Source organism: Antechinus flavipes, chromosome 3 (genome assembly GCF_016432865.1).
Source record: "Antechinus flavipes isolate AdamAnt ecotype Samford, QLD, Australia chromosome 3, AdamAnt_v2, whole genome shotgun sequence".
NCBI classification, from domain to species: Eukaryota; Metazoa; Chordata; class Mammalia; order Dasyuromorphia; family Dasyuridae; genus Antechinus; species Antechinus flavipes.
Window position 1 is genome coordinate 301,138,859 of NC_067400.1, and position 8,450 is coordinate 301,147,308.

Consider the following 8,450-nt stretch of genomic DNA (forward strand, 5'->3'; position numbering starts at 1 on the left):
ATTGCAGGATCCCATAGAGCAACTTGAAGAGAAAAATATGGTTACGTTTTTTCACTAACTCTATGGAAACACTCACTTTTCTTTTGGCCTACTGAAGCACAGAAGACTAGGAGAATGACAGACTGTTAAATAGTGAGCCACTTGGGCAAAGAAGCTTTCTAATTCTGTGTTTTATAAAGTGGCTGGCCCAACAAGTGTCAAATATTGTTATTTATTAATTATTCAGACTGGTGAGGCATATGACTTGGCAGGGAAGACTTTAAAATATATAAATATATATAAATATATATATAAAAATAAAAATAAATAATTAACATATGTGAGCTACGCACCTTATAGCATGTCTTGGTGTTTGCATTTGAACTTAGATTTTGGATGTTTGGAAGCATATAAGGAATACATCTGTAAATTACTATAAATGCTGTGCCACTTTAACTAGGGAAAATCACTATGATTATTATACACTAGGATTATAAATAAAGTCATGCATTTAGAACACCTTTAAATAAATCAGATAAATGGTACAAAATTTCAGTGCAATGTGGTAAATTCATGAAAGCCTAAGAAGAATTTGCCCATGAAAGTGATGAATTTAGAATCCCTCTTCTTTTCTCTTCTACTGTCCTTTAGTGGATATGCTAACTTGGGGAAAAAGAAGTCAGGCATTAAGAGGAGGAGAAATAATATAGGATAATTCAGTTTACATTCTTTCATCTCAAGATGACAGCACTTACAGTATGGTACATCCTGTTCTTCCACTCTTATCACTGGCAATATTGGACTGATTTCTTAAGATCCAAAACTATCTGTATTTACTAAAAGTCATTCCCTCACATATATTATTAGATAAGCTTACATAAAGAGTTTTCACTTCTATAGTCTCATCTTGCCTTCATACCACTGCCAGAATAACATCCCTTATACACAGATCTGATCATGACCTTCCTTTGTTAAAAAAAAAAATTCTTTAGTGATTTTCTATTGTCTATTATACAATTGAATACTTTTTCTTTGGCTTGGCACAGTAGAAAGAACACTAGATTTGAAATCAGAGAACCTGTATTCAAACCCCAGCTCTACATTTTACCTATGTTACTATAATGGTAAATAGTATGCTGTAAATAATCCTACTATTCCCACACTTAACACAATACATTAAGATCAGATCAAAATGGATTCATGATCTAGACATACAGAAGGATATTATAAATGAGTTAGAAGAATATAAGATGGTTTACCTCTCAAACCTATGGAGGAGGAAGGAATTTGTGGCCAAAGAAGAACTAGAGGTCATTATTGATCACAAAATAGAAAATTTTGATTATATCAAGTTAAAAAGCTTTTGTACAAACAAAACTAATGCAGACAAGATTAGAAAGAAAGCAATAAACTGGGAAAACCTTTTTACATTCAAAGATTCTGATAAAGGCCTCATTTCCAAAATAGAGAATTGACTCTAATTTATAAGAAATCAAACAATTCTCCAAATGATAAATGGTCAAAGAATATAAATAGACAATTTTTAGATGATGAAATTGAAACTGTTTCTACTCATATGAAAAGGTGTTCCAAATCATTACTGATCAGTGAAATGCAAATTAAGACAATTCTGAGATACCACTACATACCTGTCAGATTGGCTAAAATGACAGGAAAATATAATGATGAATATTGGAGGTGATGTGGGAAAAGTGGGATACTGATGTATTGTTGGTGGAGTTGTGAACTGATCCACCCATTCTGGAGAGCAATTTGGAACTATGCTCAAAAAATTATCAAACTGTGCATATCTTTTGATCCAGCAGTGTTTCTACTGGGCTTATATTCCAAAGAGATACTAAAGAAGGGAAAGGGACCTGTATGTGCCAAAATGTTTGTGGCAGCCCTGTTTGTAGTGGCTAGAAACTGGAAATTGAATGGATGCCTATCAATTGGAGAATGGCTGAGTAAAATGTGTTATATGAATGTTATGGAATATTATTGTTCTGTAACAAAGGATGAGCAGGATGATTTCAGAAAGGCCTGGAGAGACTTCTATGAACTGATGCTGAGTGAAATGAGCAGAACCAGAAGATCATTATATACTTCAACAACAAATATGAGGATCAATTCTGATGGAAGTGGCTATCTTCAACAATGAGAGGATCCAAATCAGTTCCAATTAATCAGTGATGAACAGAACCAGCTACACCCAGAGAGAGAACTATGGGAAATGAGTATGGACCAAAACATAGTATTTCCACTCTTTCTGTTATTGTTTGCTTTCATTTTTGTTTTTCTTCCCAGGTTATTTTCACCTTCTTTCTAAATCCATTTTTTCTTGTGCAGCAAAATAACTGTATACATATGTATACATATATTGTATTTAACATGTACTTTAACATATTTAACATGTATGGGACTACTTGCCATCTAGGAGAGGGGGAAGGGAAGTAGGGGAAAAGTTGGAACAGAAGTTTTTGCAAGGGTCAATGTTGAAAAATTATCAGGCATATGTTTTGTCAATAAAAAGCTATAATAAAAAATAATCCTACTATTGCCCATGTGACCTTAGACAAATCATTTTTCCTCTGTAAAATTTTTTTTCTTAATTATAAAATGTAGGAATTGGACTGATTATCTCTAAAGTCCATTTAAGTTCTAAATTAATGTTATTTAAGTTTCCTCAACCTCAGTTTCCTCATCTACAAAATGAGGATAATAATATCACTGCATAGCAGGATTCTTGTGAGAATCAAATGAGACAACCAATTCATTAATAAATAAAAAAATTTTAAAGTACCTATTATGTGCTAGTCACTGTGCTAAGCAGTGACTAAATCTCTTTTTAAATACTATCATTATACTGGTGATTATCCAAGTTCTTGGAACAGCTAAGTGGCACTGTAGTGCATAGAGTGCCAGGCCTGGAATCAGGAATACTCATATTCCTGAGTTTAAATCTGACCTAAGACACTTACTAGTTGTGTGATCCTGAGCAAATGACTTAACACTGCTTGCTTCCATTTCTTTACCTGTCAACTGAGCTGGTTGAGGAAATGCAAGGAAAATCCCAAATTTCTTTGCCAAGAAAATTCCAAAAAGAATTATGAAAAGTCAGGTATAAATGATTGAAAAACAACTAAATCCAAGTCCTTCTATGATTTGGTCCTACTTTGCCATTTTTCTCTCCATGAACTCCAGACAAATTATACTATTCACTGTCTCCTGAATAGGACCTATACTTTGTGCCTTACAACCCATTTGTTTCCCATGATTAGACTGCCCCTCTTTGCTTTTAGACTTCGTATGGATGCCCATTAATGGAATACCCATTAAGTTTTTGTGTGATATACTGTTTCTGTAACAGGCTTCCTTCCTCTTAACAATAATTGCCATTTATATACTACTTTAGCACTTTTCTTGATGAGTAAATCTGGACTGAGATTTCATAGGTATGGGGAATTCCTGAAAGTACAAAGCAGCTAGTTTGGCAACCTATATATTAAGAGGTTAAACTATCACACAATTATTATATGTCAAATACTTTAACATTTTTTTTGATTCTGAGGACAGATCTTTACCCAAGAGATTTTTTAAAGTTCTTATGACATTCATCAATTAATAATTTACACTGTAATTATATTCATTTTTAACTTTTGAAATGATTTATAAATGATCTTTTCTAAAAACAAAAACAAAAATACTGCCTACTGACCCACTTCCCCAATCTGCCAAGTAGAAGCATTCTCTTATAACAAAGCAAGACAAACAAATTAACCAAGATATGACAACGTCTTAGAATTCAGCTAGTTCATTACTTCTCTAGTAGGATGTGTAAAATATGTATCATGACCATGATAATGTGATGGGAAAAAAACCCTGAAGAGCCTCAGAACTTTGAATAAATTGGCTATCATTATTTCAAAGGACTGAGGATGAATTAACTAGTTTTGTATCTTACTTTCCTATTAGACTGCAATTTCCTTCAGCTTTGAGACCATGTGTTATCTAAGCTTTGTATCACTTTTGGCATCTAACAGTTTTCTCAACAAAATTGGCATTTAATAAATATTTTTCAAATGAATGAATAAAGAGAGATATTGATCATGATTATTTGCAAAAAGAAAAAAGGAATATAAAAAACCTTAAATATACAAAAGACAGTGAAAGGAAGTTCTAAAAAAGACATAATAAGGGCAACCCTGGTTTTGCCATGTTAAATTTAATCTATACTATTTTAAAAATTCAAGCTACATATAATCAATATTTAGTTTCATATATAACCTATTTTGCTGTTCTTTGTATATAGAAAAGCTATTTGTCAAATTCATAATAAAAATAAAAGACTTATTTTCTGAAAAGATGGTACAGTGATAAAATGGTAGTTTTGGAGTCAGGTGATATGATTTTGAATCTCAGCTCTGCTGATTTCTTTTGTAAATATGGACAAGTCTTATATTCTCTTTCCCTTAAAGACTATGACTTGGTGATTTCTGAAGATGTTTCCAGTTTTAAATGTATCATACTTATTATGTGACCTCAGTTTTTACATTTTGATTTCATGATGGCATTTAGCACTTAAAGTGTTTTCTTTCAATCCCCTTCACTTTAATGCATTGTAGACATAGTTTTATCTTCAAGAACAATATCAAACTACCTAACAACTAAAACCCAATGCCTAATTATCAGTGCTCTTTTAAAAATGTATTCCTACAATTAAAGATTGTTGTTATTATTGTTGATACTTCTTTCTAGGAGAGAACCAATGATATATGGAGGCTGATGTCTTGACTCTCTAGTGAACTGGATTTAAGTGAAGCAGAGCTGGGCAAAGTCATCAACCTCTACCACTGCTCCAGAACCATTGGAGTCTGGTGGCAACATAAAGGTCAAGAAGAGCTATCACTAGAATGGAACAGTAGGCCTTTCATCTTAAACTCTGAGGTAGACTATCCGTTAGTGTTCCCAATACTGTTGAAAACAATGGCATATCAATTGGTGACGAATCAATATAGTCATCTGAGGAAGGGGAGGAAGGAAAAAAAGAAATTTACATGATAAATTTATCACATATTTAAAAGGAATAACAAGTTGTAAGTAATAGGTTTGTAATTTCACATGTTCTTTTTTTTATTATCTTATTATGTTATGGGAATGCTTGTTGTATTACATAAATTAAAATTTAAATTAGATTTTGTAAAAAGGCATAGGGTTCAGAGTCAAAGAACTGAGTTCAAATCCTACCTTTGATGCTTTTTTTAGCTACATGATCTTAAACAAGTCACTACCAGTTTCCTAATGACTTCTGAAGTAATTTATTATTGTAGATCTGAGCTTTTATGATCTTCATTGAAAAATGCATATATGAATTTGAGAATATGGACAAAATCTGAGACTGCTCCCAAACTAGACTAAGTCCAACTGTAAGCATATATTAGAGAGAAATGCACCTTTTTACTATGTTCAGGGAAAAAAATAATCATGAAGCAAGAGCATGGAAGACAAAATAAAAAGTAAGGCAAATGATGGGTAGAGGACATAACTCCTTAAGACTAGCAACTTATTCTCAAATTTATGATTTAGGTGGTTATTCAGAATATGAAAAAAACAAAAATACAAGAAAGAAAAAAGACCCTAAAATTAGTTTCAAAATTAAAAATCAAATATTAAACCACATTTAAAAGAGGCACTTTGCATTTCCCAAACCATTTTGAATACAGCATTTTATATTTCAATATCGTTTACTAAAATAAATATAGTGAGAAATCTTAAAGAAATCATATTTCATCTTTCAGAATGATGTTACTGTATTTTCCCCAGCATAAAAATCATTCAACAACACTATATAAAAATAATATTTCTTCATCCCTAAGCATGGTAGAATGACCCTGGAGCTCCAAGTAGTTGAACTTGATAATGATAGCCTGTCAGAACTCTTGGTATCTAAATTATAACAATACTGTCTAAAGGCACTCACTTTAAAGTTAACTTTTTCACTAGTTCTTTAGCAGACTATGTAATCAAATTTTATTGCCACTACACTATCTTCTATTTAAGAATCTCCATCAGCTTTATGAAGCTTTATGAAGGAATAAGGCAGCTAGGAGGTAGAAGGTTAGAGCTCTGGACTTGGAGTCCAGAAGCCCTGAATTTAAATATGGTCTCGGACCACTTACCAGCTGCATGACCCTAAGCAAGTCACTTAACTCTGCCTAAGTTTCCTCATATGTAAAATGAAAAAGAAATGGCAAACCACTTTAGTACCTTTGTTAAGAAAACCCCAAAGGGGTCAGAGTCAGACATTACTGAACCACAAAGACATATTTACATGTTATTTCGGTCAATTAAATGTGGGATGTAGAGTTTAGAACAAAAACTTTTTCTGCTAAAATACTTTGGATGGTCTTTTATCTTATACTTATTGAGATGAACCCTTCTCTCTACATTTATGGGTACTGTTATAAGGTATAAAAGGTTAACCCTTGGAATTTAAGGAAAAGAGATATTCTCTCTGTATGGTATACTGACTGACCTGGAAAATATTGTTCATCCAAAATACTCCACCAGTGGTCTTGTGTACCAAAAGGCTAGCACCACATAAAATTTCATAAAGAGGGACAGAGCCTCAAAGAAGGACCATGAAATCCAGGAGACCAGAAAGACAGAGCTTCGATGAGGGAGATAGAATGAGAGATTTCAAGACTGAACAATAGAAAGCAGAAAAGAAGGCCTCCTAGGATAGAGAGAGAGCTATAATTTATACCATTTATAACTTCAAAGAGGAAGAAAGATTGGCACAGCAGAACACCTCATAAAGTATGAAGTCTAGAACTCTATTACCTACAATTTCTGTATAACAATATTACATAAAAAAATAGTGAATGAGAGTACAAGTGTCCCCTATTCACTCAACACTCCAGTGGCTCTTTCTTGTCTTTAGACTATAATAAACTTCTTTTATTTTTAAACCATTCACAATATAGTTTTAGCCTACTTTTCTAAACTGAACCCATATTACATGTCTTCAAGCACTCTATGCTTGACAAATTGGCCTATTTGCTTTCCCCCAAAAAAATTCTATTTCCTAGTCATGTCCTTGCATAGACTACTCACTTATTCCAAACTCCATGTTTGTCAGGCTTTAGCCTCTCTTTCATTAAATTATAGTGAACATCCAAATCACTATTGATCAGAGAAATGCAAATTAAGACAACTCTGAGATATCACTACACACCTGTCAGATTGGCTAAGATGACAGGAAAAAATAATGATGAATGTTGGAGGGGATGCGGGAAAACGGGGACACTGATGCATTGTTGGTGGAGTTGTGAACGAATCCAGCCATTCTGGAGAGCGATCTGGAATTATGCCCAAAAAGTTATCAAACTGTGCATACCCTTTGATCCAGCACTGTTTCTACTGGGCTTATACCCCAAAGAGATACTAAAAAAGGGAAAGGGACCTGTATGTGCCAAAATGTTTGTGGCAGCCCTGTTTGTAGTGGCTAGAAACTGGAAAATGAATGGATGCCCATCAATTGGAGAATGGCTGGGTAAATTGTGGTATATGAATGTTATGGAATATTATTGCTCTGTAAGGAATGACCAGCAGGATGAATACAGAGAGGCTTGGAGAGACCTACATGGACTGATGCTAAGTGAGATGAGCAGAACCAGGAGATCATTATACACTTCGACAACGATATTGTATGAGGATGTATTCTGATGGAAGTGGATTTCTCTGACAAAGAGACTTAACTGAGTTTCATTGGAGAAATGATGGACAGAAACAGCTACACCCAAAGAAGGAATACTGGGAAATGAATGTGAACTATTTGCATTTTTGATTTTCTTCCCGAGTTATTTTTACCTTCTGAATCCAATTCTCCCTGTGCAACAAGAGAACTGTTCGGTTCTGCAAATATGTATTGTATCTAGGATATACTGCAACATATTTAACATATATAGGACTGCTTGCCATCCTGGGGGGGGGGGAGGAGGGAGGGAGGGGAAAAAAACGAAACATAAGTGATTGCAAGGGATAATGTCGTGTAAAAATTATCCTGGCAAGGATTCTGTCAATACAAAGTTATTATTAAATAAAATAAAATTTAAAAAAAATTATAGTGAACAGAAATCCACTTTTACTTTTGGATATATCATTGGCTTTTATGCTGCTATTCAATCTACTAATGCATTTCAGGGAAGGAAAGAAGAATGGAGAAAGTGGGGAGAAAGGAAGGAAGGAAGGAAGGAAGGAAGAAGGGGGAGGAAGGAAGGAAGGAAAGAATGGAGGGAGGGAAAGAAAAAAGAAAGAAAAGTGAAAGGAGAAAGCTAAAAAAGAAAGACAGAAAGGTTCCATTGTATATTGGTCCTACCTCTACTTACCAACATATTTTGATCTTTCTAATTTTTTCTACTGTTTTCCATAATACATAAAAACCTATAGCAAACACTGAAGTCACTCAC